The sequence below is a fragment of the Triticum aestivum genome, chromosome 7D (assembly GCF_018294505.1).
Source record: "Triticum aestivum cultivar Chinese Spring chromosome 7D, IWGSC CS RefSeq v2.1, whole genome shotgun sequence".
NCBI classification, from domain to species: Eukaryota; Viridiplantae; Streptophyta; class Magnoliopsida; order Poales; family Poaceae; genus Triticum; species Triticum aestivum.
This window is the reverse complement of record NC_057814.1, coordinates 557,376,146-557,401,522: the sequence shown is the minus strand read 5'-3', so window position 1 is coordinate 557,401,522 and position 25,377 is coordinate 557,376,146.

Below are 25,377 nucleotides of genomic sequence, written 5' to 3'. Positions count from 1 at the left end.
TGGGTTGGGAAGCCGCCATACCTACAATGAGTGGAACATAATGGTTAGTAAGGACAATAAGAACAAATGGAAGCAAATATGAAAAAGAAGAACATATGGAAAAACAAGAACATATGATACATTATAGTTAGTGAGGAACATACGGAAATGGTCCATCTAGGTATCCAAACATTCCTCTATAACGAACTTGCGCTTGTCCATCACCACGGCCAAGTCCACCACCAAGGCCAAGACCATCACCAAGGCCGAGACCATCACCACGGCCATTACCACCACGTCGAGCTCTTCCACCACCACGGCCGAGACCACCACCACCACCTCTACCACCACCACGGCCTCTTGTAAGTCCAAGTTGCCGACCTCTTGGTTGGCTAGGCACTTGTTGGCTACCACTTGGTTGCCTTGGCACTTGGTGGCCACCACTAGGTTGGCTAACACTTGGTTGGCTAGGCACTTGTTGGGTACCACTTGGTTGCCTTGGCATTTGTTGGCTACCACTAGGTTGGCTACCACTTGGTTGGCTTCGCACTTGTTGGCTACCACTTGGTTGGCTACCACTTGGTTGGCTCCCTTGTGTAGCTCCATGTTGGCTTGTGCTTGCATCATTTTTCTTGGACCTTTTCCTTGGTTTCGTACATTTTCTTTTGTTGTGGCCATGACCTTTGCACTCCCCACAACGGGAGCTCTCACGAGGCTCTTGGAATTGGTCGTTGCCCACTTCGCGGCGCCCACCATGGCCCCATCCGTCCATGTCGCCTCTAAGACGCTTTGTCTTACGTCTACCCCGTTTAACAACCTTCAACTCCGGATCCGGCCATAGTTGAACTCCATGATACTCTGGCCATTGTGATTGGTCAAAGTATGGGTGAAAGCGGGGAGCCCATGTTTTCTTGACCGTCATGATTGAGAACTGGGACTCCCTCACGGTGCGTGGGTGATTGATGTCCACATTCCTAACGCGGCCGGCGGCATACAAATGTGAGCATGGGAGATGAAGCAACAATGGCCTCCCGCAAGTGCAATCACATTGTGTTAACGACACCTTGAAAGCCCGACCTCCATGTTGCCGGCCATCGTTTGTGGTTCCTCCTGGCTCTTTCACTTCGTACTTCCACTCTTCGTTGTCATATAATATAGCTTCTTCTGAGTCCGCCTTCCGTGATTGAAATGCCAACCATTCATCAACTTTGGGTGGGAACTTGTACTTGTACTTCCGTGGGTTCTCACCCGCTATCTGTGCATCGGTTTCCATCGAGTACTTTACAAAGTACGCATTCATCTTGTCAAATGTGTATTGAACTATTGCCGTCACGGGTAATCCACGTGCACCTTTGAGCACCCTATTGAAGCATTCGGCCATATTGCTTGTCATTTGACCGTATCTCCGGCCATCTTCATCAAAAGCACGTGCCCACTTGTTCCGGTATTGAATGTGCCTATTGAGAAAATCTTGACCCCCGGGATCAAGTTTTTTGTGTGCGAGCAATTTGTTGTACAAAGTGGCGAAGCGCTTATCGGAGAAAGCGAGACAACAATCTTGAAGATCATCGGCCAACTCCTTAAGGCCACATGCCCTATAGAAGTTCGAACAGAAGTGCCTCATGCATCATCGATGGTGCAACGGAGCATGCCCGGGAATGTCAATCTCCACCGCGTTAAGAATTCCTTGATTCCGATCCGATATGACACAAATTTCCCTTTCAGCGGGTAACACCTTCGTCCTCAAAAGATGCAGAAACCACTCCCAGTTGTCATTGTTTTCCACCTCAACCAAAGCAAATGCCAATGGCAACACCCGGTTATTGGCATCACTTGCTATCGCAACCAACAAGGTGCCCTTGTATTGTCCGGTCAAGAACGTGCCATCAATTGCGATGACCGGCCTACAATGTTCGAAAGCCCTCACACATTGCTCGAACGCCCAAAAAGCACGGCCAAATACTCTGACTTTCCTTCCTTCATGAACCGTTGTTTGGTGCCCATGAGGCTCGACCACATGAACCATGCCCGGGTTTGTCGCGGCCATGGCTAACAACAACCTAGGGATTCGGTTGTATGCTTCCTCCCATGTACCATACAACATCTTAAATGCGGCTTGCTTCGCCTTCCATGCCTTGCCGTATTTCACCTGGTAATGAAAGATGGCTTTCACAAGGTCAATGACATGTTGGACGCTCATTGTTGGAAGTGTGGATATTGAGTTCGAGAGCCTGTAAGCGATGAAATCGGACGTGAGTTGTTTGTGGTCTTGGGACACAATCTTGCCATCCACCCTTTTGCCTTGGCACATGTGAGTTGGCACACAACTCACTACATGCCAAGTAGGACCTCCTTTCCATGGTCTTGCACGCACAATCCACGGACAACCGCCACGGCGTCTTGCCACTCCTTGTTGGACCTCCTTTCCACGACCTCTACCACCACCACGGCCTCTTCTAAGTCCAAGTTGGACCTCCTTTTCATCTTCACATGCACATGCAACCGTGTAGCGCACATTGACGTCCGAGTGCACCACCTTGTGTGGACGATAATGCGTAACCGAGTAGTTGTCGAGCCACATCTTCAAATCCAACAAGCTGTCGAACTTAGAACCTTTAGCAATCCGGTTCTTGTCGTCTACCAAATCACGGTGAGAGCTTGGCCTAACCCCAAGAGCTACACATTGGCCACCATCTATCACGGCTTCATCCGCGAGACTAACATCCTTGAACAATGTAGTCCGATGATCCCGACCAAATACCTTCTCGAAAGCTTCGGCCTCCTTCACCGTGAACCCCTCCGCATCAACTTGTTCATCGGGACCATCGTCATCCGAGTCCGATGCATATGCACGGGAAAAAGGGATGGAATGGTCCATTGTCTCTTGCAAATGATATTTGTCGAGATCACCCACATTGTTGTCATGGAGATCAACTTCATTGTCATCGTCCGCATACTCATCGTCCGCATACTCATCGTTGTCCTCTTGCAAAGATTCATCTTGGTTGTTTCTACACGGGCTCAATGTTGGCCTCACTTCTTGGGTCAAAAGAGGTTCAACAATTTCATCTTGCTTCAAGGGTGGGGGGCTACTAGCAACCAAAGGGGAGGGGTTCCGGTTCAAGTCCAAATGCAAACTTGACTCAACCTTCTTCGTTGCAAATAACTCAAGAGCCTTGTCTAGTGATTCGGCCACCGTCTCCTTGTATGCAACCCAACGTTGCTCCGAGTTTACACGCATTGTCTTCCAACGGATGTGCATTCCAAAACCAACATTATGCCTTCCCTCCAACTCAATGATATCACTAGGGTCCATCCAATTCAAATCTTTCCTAACTTGTTGCAAGAGCTCCGCATAGCTAGGACTACTATCAAACACAATGTCAAGCTCATCCGGGTCCGGTTCTTTATTGCCTTTCAAAAAGGCGTCTTTGTCCCCATGATGAACAACACACACATGTTCTTCCCATCCCTATAAGCAATGAACACAAGTTAACATTGCTTCCATGAGTACTAATCCATGGATTAACACCGAATACAAACCCTAATATATATATGAAACAACAACCCTAACCCTAACCATAACCCTAACCCTAACCATAACCCTAGCCCTAAACCTAACCCTAGCACCAACATAAGAACACCCATAAGAATAACCCTAGCATACTAACAAAGCCTAATCATAGAAATTGGCAAACAAACATCTCACATCTCCATGCAAATCTCTAGATCCAAACTAAACTAGGGTTTCCCCAAACTACCAACAAATGAGCAATGGGAGAACTTTACTTCGATCAAAACAAGGGGATCGGAGATTATTACCTTGAGGGAGGGTTTGACTTCGAAATCCACGGACAAATTCTTCAAATTTGCAAGATTTGGAAGAAGATTTGAGAGGGGGGAGAGTGGGAGAGGGGGCAAAGCTCGGGGAGAGAGTGAGAGAGTGTGTGGTGGGGGGGGTGGGGGGCCAGCCAAGTGGCTGGATAAGTCACAGTGCAGCGCCTAGCCGCTCGGCGCTGCACATTACACATGCAACGCCTAGCGGCTAGGCGCTGCACATTACAGATGCAGCGCCTAGCTTGGAGGCGTTGCACGGCTGGGTGCGGGCCCGTGGGCTGCCACGGTGGACAGAGGTGCAACGCCGCGGAGCTAGGCGCTGCACCGTAGGGTGTGGCGCCGGCGTGGCGGGCGCTACACAAAAAGGTTAGGGGTGTGAAATAGTTTCGAACCCAGTTCATTCTGTGAATTTATTTCGTTTCGAGGTCAAAATTATCAAATTTGCCTTGTGCGCACAGCGATCTCGATCGGCTTGTGTGTAGGTTCGCGGTCACATAGGTAGCCGTTCTCCTCCGTGCAGAAGACAGGACAAAGTTAAAATGGGGTGGCGCTGTCACGCTCCAATTTGTGCTGCCTAGTGTGTATTGGAGTATATAATTGACTCCTCATGCATGTTAGTTTTTCTTTTCTTTTCTTTTTTAAGGTATGTCGTGCAGTTGGTCCAGATATTCTTTGCTCGAATTTTTCTTCAAGTTTGATCATTTTAAGTCGGCAAAAGATAGAGCATGGTTAATTAATACTTCCTCCGTTCGAAAATATAGTGTGTTCGCGCTTTTCGAGATTCAACTTTGACCATAAATTTAACCAACGAGACCAACTACGGCGGAATCAAAAATTATATAATTGAAAAGTTCTTTTGAATACGAATTCATTGGTATAAATTTTGCTCTCACCGCAGTCGGTCTCGTTGGTTAAATTTATGGCCAAAGTTGAAGCGCGGGAACCGATGACGCACTATATTTTGGAACGGAGGAAGTACGATTTTGCTATTTCTCTGAACTTTTATGTAGCACCAGTCACTTTTTTCTTCTTCCTTCCTTCCTTCCTTCTTCCCAACCTCACCGGAGAAGAATTATCCCACTATCTATCTTAGGGGGATTCTTAGGGGTGGAGGATGCGGGGGATCACCCAGGGTTTTGATCGGTGGTGCACGGTGGTGCAGGGCTGAGAGGGATGGCTAGGGTGTTGTTCAACAATGTCAGTATGGGGGAGGTTGAGGGGAGGGCGGGCCCGCGCACCGTCGGCCATGAATGGGCGGGGTAGGCCGCGGGGAGGAGGAACTGCCTGCCGGGGGGAAGAAGATGAACAGTCTGCAACATGATTGAGGCCGTTGGATATTGATCCGATGGACATGAAAGAAAGTAACTGATGGAAGTATTTTTTTGAGGCACCTCTTAAATACAGGGTCCCTAGTTAATAATAAAACCAGCTGCTAGTTATAAGATCTTTCCATGTCACATATAGCTAATCTAATAGGCAACATGTACAATAGTTAACTATAAAGAAGTACTACTTTATTGACATATGGCCCATCTCACATTTTTACAATATTTTCTGAAGCAACTGCTAAAGCTTAATCTATATTCGCTTCTCTTCTCTCTTTTATTCTTTTTTTCAACTCAATAAAAATATACTCCCTACGACCAAAATTCATGTCTTAGATTTGTCTGGATATAATACAGGGTCCCTAATTAATAATATAACCGGCTGCTAGTTTATAAGATCTTTCTATGTCACATATAGCTAATCTAATACTTCCTTCGTCCGAAAAAGTTTGTCCCTCAAATGGATGTACCTAGCAACAAGTTAGTGCTAGATACATTCATTTAAAGGATAAGCTTGAGACAAGCTTTTTCGGACGGAGGAAGTAGCCAGCATGTTAGTTGATTATAAAGAAGTACTCCCTCCGTTCTCAAATATAAGTCTTTTTAGATATTCCAACAAATGACTACATATAGAGCAAAATGAGTGAATCTATACTCTAAAATATGTCTACATATGTTATAGTCATTTGAAATGTCTAAAAAAACTTATATTTAATTAGGAACGGAGGGAGTACTATTTTGTTAACACATGACCCATGTCACATTTTCTCAATGTTTTTTGGGGCAAGTTTCACGGCTTAATCTACAACTGCTTCTCTTCTCTCTATTTTTTCTTTTTTCAACTCAACAAAAAATGACTCCCTCCATCCTAAAATTCGTATCTAGACAAATCTAAAATAAGAATTTTAAGACGGAGTTACTAATATTTAAATTCTTATAGTGTGCTCACATCACTTTATTTTACATGTTAATGCCCACATTATCCACCACGCTGTGGACCACATGTGCAGTTCTTTTTGTTAGCCACGAGTTCTAGAAGCCATTTATTCCCTTGCGCAAGTTTACCGAAAAGGGTTTTCCCCCGCTTTGTATTCCAAAGCACCAACCAACAGACAAACGCGATGCTGGGGCGAGCAGCACAACAAGCCCAAAGAAGAAAGGAAAAAGAAACATGCCAACAACGGCAGCTCGACTAAGCGCGGAAGGCCCGCCACCGCTGCGCCCTCCAGAGACACTACACCATAGCCCGAGGTTCCGAGTGCCGCGTACCAAGCAGCACCTCCAAGAAGGTATGCGACGTCGACGACGCTGCTGCCCGGACGAGTCCTAGTGTTTCCCCCGGTACGCGGAGGGAAGTGGAGAATGGCTACCACCGACACCCTTCAAGAAGGGATGGTGGCACCCGCCGGTGTCACCGCATCGGAGCCGGACGAGCCGGCAAGGATTTCTCCCGCACGCCAAACACCACCGCCCATCCGGAGCCTACCAACCAAACCACCGCCCAATGCGCCATCGCGGTTGCGCTGCCACCCACACCGTCTCACTACGAGCACCAACACGAGGCCGAGAAGACCGGAGAGAAGCGCCACACGACGGGAGCAGCAGCACCCAGGCCGAGCGGGAGGGAACCACCTCCACCGCCGTCGTGCGAGAAGCCCGCGCTTCCGGCACCGTCGCGGTAGCCGACCGGACACGGTAGCAGGGCATACCAGGCCACCCCTGGCCCGACCAGGCCCGAAACGGGCCCGCTAAGCCCCGCCAGCAGTGCTGCAGCAGGCTGGCGTCGGCACCGCCAGCCCCCGTCGCGCAACGCCGCTCCCCCGCCTCCCGGGAATCACGCCGCCGCCCCGCCCCGCCGCCGGCCCGGCCAAGACCAGATGGGCCCCGTAGGGCCTAGATCTGGGCCGAGCGCCGCCGCCAGGACGTGCCGCAGCGCCACCCCACCGCCAACGACGACGCCACCGTCCAGCCGCTCGCCCGCCCTGCGACGAGGCACCCCGCCGCCAGCAAGACCGTCGCCGCCGAGGAGCACCCCCCGGCGCAGATCCGCCCCGCGCCGGAGAGCCACCGGGAAGGGAAAGGCAGGGGGGCCGCCGCCACCAACGGCCCCGGGGCCAGGCCGGCCACGGGCGCTAGCGACGGCGGCGGGGAAGAGGGGAAGAGGGGGGCTGGAGGGGGGAGAGATCGGGGCGCGGCCGGCCGCCCGCGGGGGCGGCGCGGTCGCGAGAGGGGGATGGGGTAGATGAATTGCCCACCGTTTCACCTATCCGGCTTTCCTTGCGCAAGTTTTGGAACACCCTTGTGCAACCTTGAGCTCTCATACGAGTATAATATAGGTGTATGTTTGCGCGGTGCATGTTAATATAGGTGTGTTGCACCCCTTCATCATTTGGATAGAAGTAGCGGCAGATATTGCCAAGATGGCAGATTCAGGCATATTGTTGTTCTACTTTGTAAGGTCCTCGAGAATAATCAATAAAATGGCCGCATGCATCTCTCAGATGCAGAGGCCAGGGGTCATCATACTTTTTTAAAAAAAGTACGAGTATAATATAGCCGTTTTTACGTGTTTAGGTGTATCAGCAAGCAAATGGATGCATCGAAATAAGTCTGAGTGAACAACACAAGATTTGTAAAGGACCAGCTCCGGTCATTGTGTGTTTGTGTGCGTTTGTCGTGTAGGGAAAAGAAGGGAGAATCAAGCTCACATCCAAAAGGCCGTGCGCATGCATGAGCTTCCTACTACTTTTTGGGCATGCTCAAAATCACGTAGAGTAGGACGCTTTGCACTTTGGCGAAAAACGCGAGTCAACTCAGCTCCAATCCAACACACGGGGGCGGAGAAGGAAGGAAGCTCCTCTAGCTGGCGTGGCGTGGCATCCGTGAGGTCGGGAAAGGGGACACGCCGCACGTGTACGTGGCCGATCCGGCGCCGGAGCGGAGAAGCGACTTACTTTTGGACCGGACCCCGATCGCTGGCGCGACTCCTATCACTATACTACACGTCCGCGTGAGACGCGCAGCGGGCCGGCCCAGCAACCAGTTGAGAGGCAAAACGCGAAGGAAAAAAATGCATGTTTATTCTGCCGGTCTGGGAATCAAACTTTGGCCGCTCACTAGAACGCCAGGCGCGTTAACTACTAAGATAGGCTACCTTTGTTACCTTTCTGAGGAAACAACGCTATTTGGCCCTTCCTTTAGTACAAATATTAAACATATAGTAGTATTATATACCAGCTATAAATTATTTGAATAAACAAAACATAAATTTGAAAAAGCATTCACAAAAACCATGAATTGAAATTTTTTTTGAAAAAGGTCCGCAAAAATGGAAAAAGTTTCTGAATTTGAAAAAAAGTCCGTCAAATTTGAAAAAAAATTCAGCAAAGTTGAAAAGCGTTCATCGATTTCGAAAAAAGTTCATCAAATTAGAAACAAAAGTTCACGAATTTGAATAAAGTTCATCAACTTTGAAAAAAAGTTCACCAATTTCAAAATAGTTCATCGACTTTGAAAAAAGTTCATCAAATTTAAAAAGGTTCATAGATTTTGAAAAGTTTCATCAAATTTGAAACAAAAATCAATGATTTTGAGAAAAAGTTCATTGAATTTGAAAAAAGTTCATCGAATATGAAAAAGTTCACCTAAATTGAAAAAAGTTCATTGATTTTGAAAATAAGTTCACGTAAATTGAAAAAAGTTCATCAATTTTGAGAAAAAGTTCATTGATTTTGCGAAAAAAGTTCATCGATTTTAAGAAATAGTTCATCAAATTTGAAAAATAAGTTCCTCTATTCTGAAAATAGTTCATCAATTTGAAAAAAGTTCACGACTTTCGAAAGATCCAGTTCATGGATTTAGAGAAGAAGTCCATCTATTTGAAGAAAACAATTACGAATTTCGAAAAAAGAAAGTAAAAAGGATAGAGAAAAAAGCAAAAGAAAAAGGAAAAGAAAAAAGAAAAAAGAAGAACAAATAAATTGGTGAAAACATGTATTTCAGCACATCTAGTTAAGTGGTCGAGTTGGTTATACGTTGATACTTGGTAACCTGTGACGCAGGTTCGAATCCTAGTTTGCGTGCCTTTTTTGCAGTTTTATCTAGAGTTTAAGAAACAGGAAAAATAGAAATTGGGCCGAGCCCAGGTAGCGCCGCTGTAGGCGCCGGTTTGGAGAAACAGCTATAACCGGCGCCTGCAGCGCCAAATAGGAAATGCCCATCTCAACAGCATCTCACTTCTTCTTTATTTTGGGATTCTTTTTTTTTTAGGGAAAAGGACCAAAGCCCGAAGGGCCGTAAGCCCTAATGTTTAGACGATGGCCTCTCTAACAGCCCAAATGCTATGTGTTGAGTATATTGAATAGATCTAAACTAGGAATATTCTGGCTTGCCTTGTACTCCAAATAGTTCATGTACTCCTATATATATGCCCACGAGGCTCAAGCAATACAACGACTATTCCATCAAATCCCTCTATCCCTTCTAACATGATATCAGTTTCCGGGTTCTAAACCCTAGCCGCCCGTCGCTTCCACTTCGCGCGCCGCCCCTGGGGCGGTCGGCCTTCATGACCGCCGCCGGGGGCCGCGCCGCCCGTACCTAGGGTTCGTTCGCCGGTCGTGCCGACCGGCTGCCCTAGAGTCTTTTTTTCCCGATCCTTTGATCCGGCTTTTTCTCTCTCACCGGTCGCTTTGATCGGCGTCTACTTTTTGGTTTTCCGATCTACTTGATCAGTTTGCGTCGCCCACCGCCGCCGTCGACTCTCGCGCCTCTACTTCGACACCGGCGCGACACATGGCCTCTTGTCCGACTTGGTGACCTTGCGCGATGCGGCGGCCCCTCACGGCTACCGTCCGCGCGTTCGTCCAGCTGTGGCTCTGTGCCTGTTGTCGTCGCCATGATCCGATCGAGAATTCTGCATCAACCCCGCCTCCATCCACAGCTCGGACGCCCCAGCTTTCTGCATGCAGCAGGTTACGTACGACGGCAGTGCAGGTGCTGCCCCGGTCGTCCCGTACCACGTGGCACGCGGGTGTGGTTGGCGCTGGTGTTGCCGGCTGCTTGCCCCGGACCACACGTCCGTATAAGGTTTGGCTGCACGTTGCATCATGTGGGCATGGTGCTCATATGGTTGTATTCCAATCAGCCTTCATGTATAATACGTGTCCAGGCCGGTAGCACCCTCCTGCTACGCCAGTCCGCCGCTGGGTATGATGGCCGCTCGCCTTGCCGCGTTCGTCCGTAATAATCGCACCGAGCAGTGTCCTCGATCTTGCGACCGGCCAGATTGATCACCTGTCCGTCGCTCCACTTCATCTGCGTCGCGCGACCGATCTGGCCCATCGTTTGTGATATACCCCGCGGTATGACCCGGCCGGAATTGGCGATTTGCTGTGAGTTCATGGGCATGTATAAAGAAGGAAATGACAAGGATTTAAAGATGATCAGGTGCCGGCTTACAAAAATTTAACCCGGAGCACAACTTATCAAGTTTGTTCTTGTGTTTATTTTACAGGATCAGTTTAACATGGATAAATCAAAATTAAACTGGGGGCTAATGTCGGGGATATACCCCGCGGTATGACCCGGCCGGAATTGGCGACTCACTGGTGACCCGCCCGGAGCTTGGCGATTCACAGATAACCTGCCCGATCTTGGCGACTCATTAGTAACCCGGCGGGCGGGTCAGATGGACAACAAGGCCTAAAGCCCAGAAGGCCGGCTCACGTTATGATGGGCCGGATTAAAAGGAAAGGGATGACGAATATTTCCTTTACGAGGAAGCAAGACCCAGACTTGTAATTAACTTGTAAGAGAAGATAGATTAGTCCTAGTCCTACTAGGACTCCACATGTAACCCGCCCCTCTAACTTATATAAGGAGGGGCAGGGCACCCCAAAGGGACAAAAAAAGGTCTCTAGGGCTAGACACCGAGAGCCGGTTCCCGGCGACTCTCCCGTGATCATAATGAGACCTAGCCTCAAACAGCATGTAGGGTTGTTACCAGATGATGTTTCCCGGGGCCCGAAGCTGTCTAAATCCTTGTCTTGTGTTGTGTCTCTCGATTTCGCTCAACCCCTCTCAAGCTACCACATAGAGTTGTTGGCCTCGCGACTAAGTCCTGACACTAAGGACGTCTGCCGTGACAATTCCATGACAGTTGGCGCCCACCGTGGGGCCTGCGTACGGTGGTGATAAGTTCTTGAAGGGATCTCTCCTAGGGATCGAAAGCTCGCGATGTGATCAGATGAAGAAGAGCCGGCATGAAACAATCGCGCAGGAAGTCTGCCGTCGTCCGAATTAATTAATTCCGCTCATTAATTTTGGAAGGATGAATACAAGATTGAGATCGGGAATTAGGGCTGCGTCTGTACGCGGCCGCAAGTCGCCGAGATCAACCGGAGTTTTTTACCACAAGTATACGTCAACTGGTCCGATTTAGTGACCTGAGAAGCAAACCCCTCAAGGGCACAGATTCCTAGGCCAATCATTACCTTGCAATTGATCTCACAAAAAGCTTTCCAAGTGGTTGCTCACGTGAGTTTCCGATTTTCAAGTACTGTACCTGGCTTTTAAGGAGTCCAGTTTCCAACTGGGTTTGATGTGTCGATATATTACTCGAGAGTTGCTGCTGTGGTTTCCTGTGTACGCGGCTACTGCTACCTCAAAAAAAAATGCCACGACCCAGATGCGGATACGGCTGTGACCCGGTTTCACCACAGTTGGCGCCCACAGTGGTTTTCCCTAAACCGGCCCGCCTTCTGTTTTGACATGCTTGGGAATATTAAATGGTGGCCACTCTGGACTGCGGTCGCGTCAGCAGTCAGCTCCGTCAGTGTGCGCTGCCATTACTGGCAATACTTTGTTACTACTATTTATCTGTCCGGCTCAAGATGGACATCAGAAGGCTACACGAAACTATGGTGCAAAAATACGTGTCTGGAGATTTAAAAAAATCGGACGAAGTTAAAAAATGCGCAACATTGAGCCGCCTCTGCTGTATTGATTCACCGGGGCCGCATTGAGCCGCCACTGCTGTGATAAGCCGCCGGAGCTATTTTGGGTTGCCGGTCTACCTGAGCTGTTTTCTGTTGCGTTGAATGGATCATCAGTCATCCGAACAAATCAGGTGATATCCATCTAAGATTATTTTATTAGCGCATATTGTTTTTTGTCAAAAAAACAATCACTTTGGTATGTACACTTTTATGTGCAGGACAATGATTCATCATAAAGATGGTGTAATGCCGTATCCATGGAGTGTGCTGTAGCATCATCATGTAACGGCATCTGCGACCGCTTACTGTTCAACAGGTGGGCGCAAGCCGCCACCCCTGCGGTCCGGTCTACATCAACGCGCCAGCCGACTCGCCCATCCGCGCCGCCTTACAATGCCATGGACAACCTGCCCGTCCACCCTCACGTCCAGCTCACACGTCTGCGACCGGCTTACAATGTGACGGACAACTTACCCGTCCGCCCCCGCGGTCGACTCGGCGTCCGCGTCGCTTACCGCTCCTGCGATTGACTCGCCCGACCACACCGGCTTACAACGCCGCGGCCGGCTCATCTGTCTGCTCCCGCGGCCGACTCGGCCGTGATTGGTTTCAGCTTCACCGTAATGATCGTCAACTCCGCGGTGGATAATCTCTGGCCTGACATATCAGGTGAAATCAATACAGTAAAATTTTATATATTATATATTGTTTTCTTTAAAAAGAGCAATTACTCTGGCTTGCGAGGTTTTTGATACAGGACAATTGTTCACTACATCAACACAACGTGGTTGACTCGCCAATCCGCGCGGCTTACCGCGCCGGCGATCGATTCGCCCGTCCGGACCGGCTTACAACACCACGACCGGCTCATCTGTCTGTGCCGCCTCTGATGCAACGGTCGTCTTTACCATCCGTCTCTCGCGGGTTGGTCTATATAAACACACTGGGCCGCACATGTATGCATGAGCTGTTTATTGAATATGAGCGAGTCACTGCTTGGGAAGCCCGGTTTTCTTCCAACAAATTGGAGGCGAATTATCATGTATTATCAGCCGCCGTCTGCACTGGATGGTTCAATGGGCAGGCGCACAAGTCGCCGCCACTACAGTTTGGTTAACTTCAAAACATCCAGTTGGAAGGAACCATTGGCCGAGTTGCTGACACGGCTCATACGGAATCATTTATAACCCGCTGCAGTCACTTCAACCTTCTATGGATTCACATCGCGCTATCAACACCAATGATATACACCTTATGCTATGGTCAATATGGAGAATCTCAAAGCCAACTCCTCGAGTCGTCTTGAGACTCGGGGGCTACAATGATATGACTCGGCAGCATTGGTCGGTTTCAATGCATTCAAGAACTCCGGGTCATTGGAGGGAAAAATAATTCGGTCCCGGAGGCTACCGCCATACTGGTGAAAAGTTTAAAGGCCATCAGAAAATTTCCGGCTTAAAAAGAAGGATTCCGGTTTAGATCCGGCTCAAGAGACTTGACATCTCCCACAAGGCACTGAAGCTCTTAATATCCGGTTTAAAATCCGGTTCAAGGGAAATTTATCTGCCACAAAGTTTTGAAGCTCTCAAATCCGGTTCAAAATCTGGTTCAAGGTAAATTTGTCTATCACAAAGCTTTGAAACTCTCAATATCCGGTTTTTCCGGTTCAAAAAGAATTTATCTCTCGCAAAGTTCGAGTTCTCAGGAAAAATTAAAGGGACCAAAAAGAGTCTGTTACAAAGCACAACCCAAACATAGGTATCCTGCTTTAATGACCAGTGGGAGCTGATCGTATTCGAATTTAGCTTAAACCCTTTTGGTGTGACCCTGATCGTATTCGAATCAGAGTCGTTAAATATTCTCATGATCACTAGGGGGCTTCCTGTTCAAACATAGGTCGTATTCAAACCAAAGAGAACATAGCTGTCGGTACCCTCTTGATCGGCACACTGCCGAGCTCACTAGGAGGCTTCTTGATCGTATTCGAATCATAGCTCAACCCCTTTTGGGAACCGACGTGGATCGTATTCGAATCAGCGTCGTTAAACAACTCTCAAGGTCATTTGGGGGCTTCCTGTTCAAACATAGGTCGTATTCGAATCAAAGAGAACATAGCTGTCGGTACCCTCTTGATCGGCAACGCCAAAGCCACTGGGGGCTATATGATCGTATTCGAATCTTAGCTTAACCCCTTTGGGACGGTTTTCTGATCGTATTCGAATCAGAAGCCTCAAAATTTTTGAAGTCTCTTTTTGCAAACAATTTTTGGATTTTATTTGAAGCTCTTTTGATCATATCTAAAGTGTATATGAGTGGTTGCTATTTAACCCGGTTTGACTTTGGATGATAAGTCGCCATCATATGACAATCATAAACATTTGGAAGTCTTGATTTCTAAAGATTGGGTTATCACCCTTACTGCACAGGTCACATAAACCGGCAGTGAAAATTCAATATCACAGGTATAATATTATTATTATAGTTATGTTTCAAAGTTATGATTCATAACAGGCTTATTTGTGACTCCTTGTTACACATCAATGGTTATATGTGAGATATTATGATCCGCCCTGCGGTAAACCGCCAAGGGATCTTGTGATCTAATTATGTGCAGGATAAGACTACATTTGGGTGGTTACCCATCCTGGCTTTTGACGTTAAGTCGTCAGGGCATATGTTGTTTAATCTCTGTGCAGGATTTACAGAGCTATGACTTACATAAATGATTAAGTTCAAGCCCATCATCAAAGATTGAAATTGGTGTCTCAAAAGGGTTATCAATTCTTGATTTTCTCAAAGGCTATAAGCCGCCGGGTTATAAAAATTCCGGCTTACAATGGAGGCGTATTAAATCGCCATCGGCCAAGAGCCGCCGGGTATTTAAACTCCGGATTGACTTATCAACAGATGAGGTATTCAAAGTCGCTTTGGGGCAATGGCTATTATTTTATCAATGGATATGATTTATTCTACAATGGAAAGAATAGTCCCGAGTCGCTGCAGGCTTACGACCCGGCACTTGGGGGTTACATTATTTAAATTGAGATCACATCAAATATGCAAGTCCCATGTCACTGCCAGCATGCACCATGGCACTTGGGGGCTAATGTAAAGACATTTTTTTGCTCAACTTATTGAAGACCCGACTTATCACATTCTAAATGAGCCGGCCCTTGGGGGCCACCAATTGCTCCTGTCAAAAATTCAAGGTACACAAGCCTTAATCCATTATATTGAAAGATCCACTACTCAGTTGGTAGAGTACAAAGCTCTTAACCTTGTGGGCGTGGGTTCAAACCCCATAGTGGGGTTACATCATATGATGTTATTATCAATGAATTATATACAAAGTCCCAGCTCAGTAATATCTTACTAAGCCGACCCTTGGGGGCTACACGTTGCTGCTCCAGTTTACATGATCATATTTACAAAGTCCCTGCTCATTATTGCATAATGAACCGGCCCTTGGGGCTACACTGGTTGAATTTTTATGAGCATAAGGCAATTACAAGTCCCAGGTTGCTGCAAGCATGACAACCCGGTACTTAGGGGCTACAGGTGATATACATATAAGGGGGGGATATTCAAATTCTTAGTTTTGAGCAGATCAGATTGACCCGGTGTTTGCAACAATCATGATCCGGTGTCACTACTAATTATGACCCGGCGTCGGCAACAGTTATGACCCGGTGCTATCAATATTTACAAGCCGGCAATTTTGGTTATGATAAACCGGCAAGTTTTACCTCTTCAAGCCGACTGAAAGTCAGATGAGTATTTCAAGACCAATATGTTTTAAGCCGGCACTTTGGAAGCCGATTCAAGTGGATTATTTCTTACAAAAGAGACTAATGCGAGTAAATTGATTCTGAAGCTGGCCTATTGACCCGGATTTTTCAAAAAAAGTATCTAGATTTTTTGCATTCACAAAGTTTGAACATATCTACTAAAGGAGATTTGCTATGAGTTCATGGGCATGTATCAAGAAGGAAATGACAAGGATTTAAAGATGATCAGGTGCCGGCTTACAAAAATTTAACCCGGAGCACAACTTATCAAGTTTGTTCTTGTGTTTATTTTACAGGATCAGTTTAACATGGATAAATCAAAATTAAACTGGGGGCTAATGTCGGGGATATACCCCGCGGTATGACCCGGCCGGAATTGGCGACTCACTGGTGACCCGCCCGGAGCTTGGCGATTCATAGATAACCTGCCCGATCTTGGCGACTCATTAGTAACCCGGCGGGCGGGTCAGATGGACAACAAGGCCTAAAGCCCAGAAGGCCGGCTCACGTTATGATGGGCCGGATTAAAAGGAAAGGGATGATGAATATTTCCTTTACGAGGAAGCAAGACCCGGACTTGTAATTAACTTGTAAGAGAAGATAGATTAGTCCTAGTCCTACTAGGACTCCACATGTAAGCCGCCCCTCTAACTTATATAAGGAGGGGCAGGGCTCCCCAAAGGGACAAAAAAACGATCTCTAGGGCTAGACACCGAGAGCCGGTTCCCGGCGACTCTCCCGTGATCATAATGAGACCTAGCCTCAAACAGCATGTAGGGTTGTTACCGGATGATGTTTCCCGGGGCCCGAAGCTGTCTAAATCCTTGTCTTGTGTTGCGTCTCTCGATTCCGCTCAATCCCTCTCAAGCTACCACATAGATGCGTTCGCCTCGCGACTAAGTCCTGACACTAAGGACATCTGCCGTGACAATTCCACAACAGGTCTCGTGAAGACCGTTTCGAGTACAGCGCGCCCGTACACCGATCGAGCAACGGGCTGCCGCTGCGTCGCCCCATCGGGCTGCAGCGCCGCCGCCGCGTGGTTCTTCTCTCGGCTGCACTGACCCGCGTCACCGCTACATCGCCTCTTTGGGCCGTAGTGCCGCGGCCCGTGGTCCCTCGCCGCCCCGAGGCCGTCCGCTCCAGGCCGTCCCATGGCTGCACCGACCCTCGCGCCGCCGCTGCATCGCCCCGTCGGGCCGTAGCGAGCATGGCACGCGGTCCACACCGTCGTCCTGAGTCGTTCCCGCGGTTGCACCGACCCGGGTTCCGTTGCTGCGCCGCCCCTTCGGGCCGTCACGGCGCGGCCCGCGGTCCCCGCCGCCGCCCCGAGGTCTTCCTGCCGTCGCCCCGACCCATCTGCCGCCGTTGCGTCGCCCCTTCAGGCTGTAGCGCCACGGCCCGCGGTCCACTTCGCCGTCCCCGCGCGTCGACTTCCGCTATACCCGCTTGTGAAATAAAGAGTAAATAATCTCTTCTCACCCCCATATCCAAATAAAAAAGTGGTTTAAGTAATAAATTTGAATTAAAGAGAAGAATCAATGGATTCATGATTAAACCCCTCCTACTTTTTGTATTTTTTTACAATTTTGGTTTAAGTGAGGGATCAAATATGTAGTCAACTTTATTTGATTGTAGCTTGGAGGATTAGAAATATGACTATTGCTTTTCAATTAGCTGTTTTTGCATTAACTATATATATAAAATATGATATCTAATATGACATCCGATTTGTCAAAGGGATTGGATTGGTGACTTACCCATTCAGTGACTTTGGCACTGGACGTTTCAAAAACTGGTACTATCGGATCGGGTGAATTAACTTCAAATTTAGAACTAGTTAATAGCTAAGATTAATAACTAATATATGAGATTTTACGGATTTTCTATACTATACATATTTCTATTTGTTACACTATTTCCGTTATGTAATCCCACTTAGCTCAGAGGTTAGAGCATTGCATTTGTAATGCGAGGGTCATTGGTTCAAATCCGATAGTCGGCTTTTTTTTGTCTATCGATGCTTCGAGCATCGCCGCCGCACCCCTAACCTAGCCGCCGCCGCCGCTCTTCTTCGGCCGCCGCAGCTGCCCGTCCACCCCATTCGTCTTCGTCCAGCACCAGCCCGTCACCAGCGTCGCCGTCATCTACCCCGATCGCTTCATCTACTCCGACAACCGCGGGCGACATTGGCCCCGCGCCGATTGGCGCCGCAACTATCATCGAGTCCTTCTCTGCTGGCCTCTCCGACTTCTTCGACATGGCGTACAGCTCGTGCAGGTCCCACTCTACACATGCCCGGTGATGGCAACACCGCCGCGTGCCTTCGTCCACGACGTGTCCCCAGGCCTGGCAAGCCTGGTGCGGCACTTTGTCAACTTCGTCTTCTTCCGTCTACGCATGCCCGGTGCTGTCAACACCAACGCGTGCCTTTCTACGATGTGTCCCCGGGGTTGGCAACCCCGGCGCGACGCGTCGTCAACAACGTCTTCTTCCCGGCGCACCACTACTTCGACAGTACTGCGCCCATGACTAACTCGGCGCCTCCTTGTGCCCGCGGCTCCACGCCGACTTCATCGACACCGGCTACCCCGACTCAACATCGACCACGGCGTTCTTCGCACGGCTACCTCGACCGCGGCTCCACCACCTACACTCTCGGCTACCTCAACAAACGGCACAAAGGGCTACCGCCTTGCTTGAGCAACCTCGTCGGTTTCCACTCCAGCCACACCTTCCGCGATGCGTCGACCGTTACGACTGGGGGGGGGGGGTCCGTCGGCTGGCCTTCGGATTCTTCTCCAGTCTCACCGTCTGCGTCACTACCGTTGTGACCGCGGGGTCTCACCGTCTGCGTCGCTACCGTTGTGACTGCGGGGGGATGTTGAGTATATTGAATAGATCGGAAACATAGGTTAGACTAGGAAATATTCTGGCTTGCCTTGTACTCCAAGTAGATCATGTACTCCTATATATATGCCCACGAGGCTCAAGCAATACAACGACTATTCCATCAAATCCCTATATCCCTTCTAACACTACGAACTGGGCCGGGTTTTAGAAATTTGTCGTCCGGTTTTGGAAAGGCGTCGTCCGCCTTTTTCTTTTTTGCGTTTTCTTTGCCTGTTTTTTTTCTTTCTCTTTTCCTAGTTTGGTTTTTATTTTAAATTTTTTGGATTTTTTAAAATTCATATATTCGTGAACATTTTTATATACAACACTGTTTTTCAACTTTATGAACATTTCTAAAATTTTACAAACACTTTATCAAATTCATGAATATTTTGAAAACTCACAACCTTTATCAAATTCATGAACATTTTTAAAATTCGTGACTATTTTTAAAAATCCATGAAATTTTCTCAAATTCACAAACATTTTTTCAAACTCATGCTATATTTATTAAAACAAAATCAATCGAAATAAGGAAGTTAATTGTAAAAAATCACTGTATGCTCGCTAGCTCATATGGGCGTGTTGTCGCTCGGTAGGGCGACGCAAGGCGAACTCCATACACGATGAGCTTCTTCCAGGGCAATTGGCACGAGTCCATCGACGTGAGCGACACAAGCATAATGCTCGCATAAATCAAAACATATCACAACACACTCATTTGGAAAAGCTCAAATATAGGCTTTATGGGAGAAGGTACACACCCCCTTGGCGACCACGTACATTCCCAATGGGCCAACCGATCTAGTGTATCACCTTTGCAGAAGCTCGCAACCGGTTTTGTGAATCTTCTAGAAGTTACTGACCTATTTTGTAAAGGCTCTACATGCTTTCAACCTTTTTTGTTTTACATAATGTATTTGTGATCTTTTCTATATTCAAGACATTTTTCAAATTCATTTATTTAAACTAATGCACCTTTTTCAATTTTACAAACATTTTCCAATTCAGGAATAATTTCTCAAATTATCGAATATTTCTAAAATTAATAAATATTTCAAATTTGTGAACATTTTTTAAGCTCAGGAGAATTTTAATAATTCAATTTTTAAATCATGAATTTTATATTGAAAGAAAAACGGACAAAGTGAAAAAATCGCCATGCACTCACTCACTAGTACACGCGTGTTGTCGCTTGATAGTTCGACATGAGGCAAGCTTCATGTGTGAGGCTGGTCATAGCGAAAACTAAGTTAGACTAGTAATATGCATATGTTATTAATTTATATTATTATCTCAACAGTGGGTATTAACTTAAGTGTGATAACATATAAATCTTCATGTATTACTTTTGCAGACTCATTTTGCATTGAAAAGTCTTATGTAACGGTAACATATTATGTTACTCTATTTACCTCTCTTCTCATTAATTAGTTGGCACATCATCCTTTTTGCTTACCTGTCATGTATGTTACTACCTATGTTACTCCCGCCGTGACTAGCCTGATGCGCTACTTCTGGCTAATGACCCGAGTCAATCCACGTGAACGAGGCAAACCTAATGCTCGCATCAAGTGATACATTGTCTATTTTTAACTAACACACACACACACACACACACACACACACACACACACACACACACACACACACACACACACACACACACACACACACACACACACACACACACACAAACACACACACACACACACATAGATAGATAGATAGATAGATAGAGATATAGAGAGAGAGAGAGAGAGAGAGAGAGAGAGAGAGAGATGTTGTGAACACTTTTTCAATACATTCTAACATTTTCCAAATACACATTGTACTTAGCAATAACATCTTCTTAAAACTACGCAGACATTTCTTGTACATTGTATAAACATTTTTAAAAATTTCAAGGACATGTTTTGGAAACACATGAATATATCTTCAAAATGAAGCATACATTTTTAGTGGAAATAAATATTTTTTGAACTATGAGAACATTTTGTAAAATGTCATGAACATTTTTTTTAAACACGGAAATATTTTTCTTTAGAACTAGATAATACCTGAGTGTTGCTGCAGAGATTGGTTGTAATATGTTTGATGAACTTGAAATTGAAAACTAAAATAGATATAATATATTGTACTGATTAATATACAGTTGTAAATATGTATAGAGCATATGTATCCATTCTCATGCATGTTAAGAAAGGTATAATTAGTATGATTGATGAAGTAGCATGTGTGGTGAGTTGAGATGTTTGCATTTTGAGAGAGAATATAAATACCATTTTCTCACGTATGTTAAGACAAATAATTAGTGGGATAATGAGGTGGCATGAGTGATGAGTGACATGTGTGTGTGTGTGTGTGTGTGTGTGTGTGTGTGTGTGTGTTGAGAGAATCGAGATAGTTGTTTGAAACTCGGAGCAATTTTCATTGTCAGGAACCTTTTTTTTATGTTATCTACATTTTTTGAAACCACGTTAATTTTTTTATACTATGTAACATTTTTCAAATTCACAGTTTAAGTTTTGAAGTAACTTTTAGTTTTGGAATATATGTACTATTTTATATTCTTTTGAAAATCCAAACGAATGAGTTGGCCCAACAGTCTCACGCTTGAGGCGACGGCCAGCTCACGGCAACTATATCTCGCATTAAGCGAGACGGTAGAAAGTCAATGAGAAGGAAAAGGAGCGAATAAGGAATCGATCCCTGGTCTTCAAGGAGATGGCCGGCGTGGCTAGCCACTCCACAAGCGTCTCGTTTGTGGTTTGTAGTTGGGGCACGACCTATTTGAGGTGTTTCGACCTGGTTTTCTATGCCTTTTCTCTTGTTTCTTTCCTTTTTTCTTCTCCATATTTTTCATTCTTTTTATTCTTTTTGCATTTTTCTTTGTTTTTATTTTTTTATTTTATTTTTTCTTTGGTTTATTTTGTTTCTTTTTCAGTTATATTTTCTTTGTTCCTTTTTTATTTTCACTCTACATTTTTTAAATATCAACAACATTGTTCTAATACACGTCTAACATTTTACAAATACAAATTTAATATTTTTTTAATACATGCTCAACATTTTTTTACACATTTTCAAATTTTTTCAAATGCTTGATTAACATTGTTTAAACACAAGATTAACATTTTCTAGATACATGGTCAAAAAAAAAATTCTATACATATATTTTTAACTTTTTCAAATGCTTGATTAAGATTTTTCAAATTCAAGCTTAAAATTTTCTAATATATGGTCAACATTTTTTCTATGCACATTTAATATTTTTTAAATGCTTGCTTAACATTTCTTAAGTATAGTATAGCTATTGTTTGAAAACATGGTCAACATTTTGAAGGAAATATGCCCTAGAGGCAATAATAAAGTTGTTATTTTATATTTTCTTATATCATGATAAATGTTTATTATTCATGCTAGAATTGTATTAACCGAAAACTTGATACATGTGTGAATACATAGACAAAACAAAGTGTCCTTAGTATGCCTCTACTTGACTAGCTCGTTAATCAAAGATGGTTAAGTTTCCTAATCATAGACATATGTTGTCATTTGATGAACGGGATCACATCATTAGGAGAATGAATGATGTGATGGACAAGGCCCATCTGTTAGCTTAGCACTATGATCGTTTAGTTTATTGCTATTGCTTTCTTCATGACTTATACATGTTCCTATGAATATGAGATTATGCAACTCTCGAATACCAGAGGAACACTTAGTGTGCTATTAAACGTCACAATGTAACTGGGTGATTATAAAGATGCTCTACAGGTGTCTCCGATGGTGTTTGTTGAGTTGGCATAGATCAAAATTAGGATTTGTCACTCCGTTTGTCGGAGAGGTATCTCTGGGCCCTCTCCGTAATGCACATCACTATAAGCCTTGCAAGCAATGTGACTAATGAGTTAGTTGCGGGATGATGCATTACGGAACGAGTAAAGAGACTTGCCGATAACGAGATTGAACTAGGTATGGTGATACCGACGATCGAATCTCGGGCAAGTAACATACCGATGACAAAGGGAACAACGTATGTTGTTATGCGGTTTGACCGATAAAGATCTTCGTAGAATATGTAGGAGCCAATATCAGCGTCCAGGTTCCGCTATTGGTTATTGACCAGAGATGTGTCTCGGTCATGTCTACATAGTTCTCGAACCCATAGGGTCCTCACGCTTGACGTTCGATGACGATTTGTATTATGAGTTATGTGATTTGATGTACTGAAGGTTGTTCAGAGTCCCGGATGAGATCACGGACATGACGAGGAGTCTCGAAATGGTCGAGACGTAAAGATCGATATATTGGAAATCTATATTCGAACATCGGAAAGATTCCGAGTGATTCGGGTATTTTTCGAAGTACCGGGGAGTTACGGGAATTCGCCGGGAGAAGTAATGGGCTTATTGGGCTTTAGTGGAGAGAGGGGCGAAGGGCCAAGAGGTGGCACGCGCCTCCCCCTGCCCAAATTGGACAAGGGGTGGGGGCGCGGCCCCCCTTTCCTTCTCCCTCTCCCTCTCTTTCCTTCTCTCCTACTCCGAATAGGAAAGAGGAGGGGAATCCTACTTGAACTAGGGAGTCCTAGTAGGATTCCCCACATCTGGCGCGCCCCCTTGGGCCGGCCACCTCTTCCCTCCCCTCCTTTATATACGTGGCCAGGGGGCACCCCAAGGACACTAGTTATTCTTAGCCGTGTGCGGTGCCCCCTCCACAGTTTTACACCTCGGTCATATCGTCGTAGTGCTTAGGCGAAGCCCTGCGCCGGTAACTTTATCATCACCGTCACCACGCCGTCGTGCTGACGAAACTCTCCCTCGGCCTCAACTCGATCAAGAGTTCGAGGGACGTCACCGAGCTGAACGTGTGCAGATCGTGGAGGTGCCGTGCGTTCGGTACTTGGATCAGTTGGATCGCGAAGACATTCGACTACATCAACCGCGTTACTAAACGCTTCAGCTTTCAGTTTACGAGGGTACGTGGACACACTCTCCCGCTCGTTGCTATGCATCACATAGATAGATCTTGCGTGATCGTAGGTAAATTTTTGAAATACTGCGTTCCCCAAGAGTGACATCCGAGTCAGGTCTATGCGTAGATGTTATATGCACGAGTAGAACACAAAGAGTTGTGGGCAATAATAGTCATACTGCTTACCAGCATGTCATACTTTGATTCGGCGGTATTGTTGGATGAAGCGGCCCAGACCGTCATTACATGACCGCGTACATGAGACTGGTTCTACTGCCGTGCTTCGCACACAGGTGGCTAGTGGGTGTCTGTTTCTCCAACTTTAGTTGAATCGAGTGTGACTACGCCCGGTCCTTGTTGAAGGTTAAAACGTCACACTTGACGAAAAATCGTTGTGGTTTTGATGCGTAGGTAAGAACGGTTCTTGCTAAGCCCGTAGCAGCCACGTAAAACTTGCAACAACAAAGTAGAGGACGTCTAACTTGTTTTTGCAGGGCATGTTGTGATGTGATATGGTCAAGACGTGATGAGATATAAATTGTTATACGAGACAATCATGTTTTGTAAAGTTATCGGCAACTGGCAGGAGCCTTATGGTTGTCTCTTTATTGCATAAGATGCAAGCGCGATGTAATTGCTTTACTTTATCGTTATGCGATAGCAATAGTTGCAAAAAGCAATAGTTGGCGAGACGATCATGTGAGGATATGTAGATAGAGATCAAGATGATGGAGATCATGGTGTCATGCCGGTGACGATGGAGATCATGACGGTACTTTGGAGATGGAGATCAAAGGCACAAGATGATGATGGCCATATCATGTCACATATTTTGATTGCATGTGATGTTTATCTTTTATACATCTTATTTTGCTTAGTACGGCGGTAGATTTATAAGATGACCCCTCACTAAATTTCTAGGTATAAGTGTTCTCCCTGAGTATGCACCGTTGTGACAGTTCTTCGTGCTGAGACACCACGTGATGATGGGGTGTGATAAGCTCTACATTCACATACAACGGGTGCAGACCAGTTTTGCACACGAAGAATACTCGGGTTAAACTTGACGAGCCTAGCATATGTAGATATGGCCTCGGAACACTGAGACCGAAAGATCGAACGTGAATCATATAGTAGATATGATCAACATAGTGATGTTGACCATTGAAAACTACTCCATCTCATGTGATGATCGGACATGGTTTAGTTGATATGGATCACGTGATCATTTAGATGACTAGAGGGATGTCTATCTAAGTGGGAGTTCTTAAGTAACATGATTAATTGAACTTTAATTTATCATGAACTTAGTCCTGATAGTATTTGCATATCTATGTTGTAGATCAATAGCTTGTGATGCAGCTCCCCATTTATTTTTTATATGATCCCAGAGAAAAATAAGTTGAAAGATGATAGTAGCAATGATGCGGACTTGGTCTGTGATCTGAGGATTATCCTCATTGTTGCACAGAAGAATTATGTCCTTGATGCACCGCTAGGTGACAGATCTATTGCAGGAGCACATGCAGATGTTATGAACGTTTGACAAAGCTCGGTATGATGACTACTTGATAGTTTAGT